The sequence below is a fragment of the Egretta garzetta genome, unplaced genomic scaffold (assembly GCF_000687185.1).
Source record: "Egretta garzetta isolate BGI_Z169 unplaced genomic scaffold, ASM68718v1 scaffold746, whole genome shotgun sequence".
NCBI lineage: Eukaryota > Metazoa > Chordata > Aves > Pelecaniformes > Ardeidae > Egretta > Egretta garzetta.
The window spans coordinates 98,958-101,451 of NW_009260010.1; positions in this window are offsets into that span (position 1 = coordinate 98,958).

Below are 2,494 nucleotides of genomic sequence, written 5' to 3' on the forward strand. Positions count from 1 at the left end.
CTGCTCCGGCGATGGGGTTTGGGTTTGCCCCGTGCCGTTGGGGAGCACGGGCATCTTCTCTGGGTGCAGCGAGGTGGGTGCTTCCCCAAGGGAAGCTGGACCTCTCCTGGGCTGGATCATGCCCCGCTTCACAGTCCGGGACCAGGCACCGGGGCGATGCTGCTCCCCGTGCTGGAATTTCCCGACTGGTGCCTAAAGCCCGGGTGGATGCTTGGCAGAGCTGGAGTTTAGGTCCTGCTCAGCCCCTTTTACTTTTTCTTTTTTTTTTTTTTTTAGCTAGCTCTCTGTATGAACAGTGAATGCTGCACTACAGGGATGTCCTGTTACTTCTGACCCCATTTCAAGGACTATAATTATTTAATAACATCACAGATAACATAATTAGCTCCTCAGATGTGGGTTAGTTGCATGGCATATTTAACAGACAGCCCCAGAATAACTCTCCCCTGTGAGACACCGTGCCTTAGCAAGAGGAGAAAATAATATTATCAGAATAAGAGCATGAATAACGTAATGCAATATTAATACAACTGTTTCTCTGGAAGCAAGTAACATGTTCTAGAATTATAAAGTGTTCACATATTGTTGTTTGTTGAATAAAGGTAATTTATTAGACCGGAAATATCTATCTAGTGCAATTAATTAATGATTTACTTGTTATGCCCTTGTTGCATTCATTATGCACTAGTTTCCCTCTACATTTTTTTTTCACGATTTGGTGTTATTGGGTTTATTAATGTTTGCTGAGTCATTTACATTACTGACTTTTTCTTCCCTCATTAACGAAGGTGTAGGGTGAAATTTGGCTCACCGAAGTTCATCATAGGTGCGCTAGCGCTATGGAGGCATTCCTATAGGCAGATCTGTCACTGCTGAGGTTCTGCAAGGTCTCTGGGGACTCCCCAGCAGGTCAGAAAGGGAGTGGGAGAGGCACTAGAGCAGCCAGGAGCAGCTACAAGGCTCCATGTCTACACATTTGTTGTTGGAAATTTAGGAAACATGCTGTGAAGAGATGGTCATGAGCATGTATTAGCGTGTATTGTAGGTTCAGTGAAATGGACTGGTTTACAGTGCAAATAGTTGCATTAGCGCAGTACTTACAGCGCCTGTTTCACAAGGTGCATGATGATTGCAAAGAAGGCAGATCATCAATGCAAGTGCTACACAGAAGATGAATAAAACTGCAACATGCCCATATTGACATCTGAGCTAAAATTACTTCGCACCGTTTTAATAGGCCACAGTGAGCTGATGCAGCAAATTAAAGCAGTCACATTTCCCATAAACCACCTTTGACAAAGTTATATTTCCTCAGGAGAGTACAGGAAATGGGATAAAAACATCGTTCCGTTAAATGTGTTATACAAAGAAATAAACATAAATGCAACAAACAAAATGCAGAAGAGGTTTGATCTCCATTATCTGTATGAAAACACAAAGTGCTCTGTGGTGGGTTTTCAAGAAACACAAAACCAATCCAAAAAGAAAAGGAGACAGAGAGCGCGGTTTGGAAATTACACTTTTATTTGAATATACGTTTTAGATTAAAAAGTTCAAATTATGTTTGCAGGGATATATAGCATTCGTGGCTACAAGGAACAAACTGTACCATGTATAGTATTTATCTAGTGCAGTTAACCAAAGCCAACCTTTGGACAGCTCACATATGAACTTGACTAGCAGCATAGGTATTATTTCATTCCTGGCTCCTTGCCAGATATACTAAATCCCTGCAGCCATCTCATGGGGCACTGATTTAGCATGAGGGGGTATTGAGGTGGTGCTGGGAACCCAGTTTCGGGAGGGTTTTGCGACTGGGGGAGCGCAGGAGGAGGTGAGGAGGATGCTGAAGCTGATTCACGACCAAAGCGGGGCTGGGGCGGGGAGCGGCGGGGGGAACCCTGCCGGGCTTCTCGATCCGGGTCTGGCTGCGTGAGTCCTCGTGAACCGTGTCTGCAAGAGGAGCTGCTGGCGTGCAGGAGCAGGGGATGCCCCTCTGCCCCGGTCCAGAGGGCTCCCCAAAAACACCCTGGGCTGGGGCAGCGATGGGTCGGGCGCTCTTTTTTGGGCTCAGCCCGTCGCTGCCTGCAGAGCCTTGTCCTCGCCTGTCCCTCCTGGGGGACCTGGCCCTCGGGGTCTCGCATGCCAGGAGGGTGGGAAAGGGTTGGGGTGACGGGTGGCAGCCTTGCCCCCGAACTGCAGGGGGATAACGCGTCGCTTCGGGACAGAGCGGTCGCGATGGATCCTTTGATTTTTAACTGGGAGGCTGCCGGCAGCGCTGGGTTTCGTTGCTTTTGTCAGGGATGCCGGGAGCAGGTAGGGAAGAGGATGAGAAAGAGCCCTTTGAAGAGGAAGGGCGGTGGGGTTTGCCAGGGGGCTGGGGGCTGTTTTAGCATCGCCCCGCTCTCCTACCCCTGCTGGAAAAGCCTGCTTGCCCCGGACAGACACCCCCTCAGCGCGGGGTCCTGGTCCCCACCCTGCTGCCAGAAAGAGA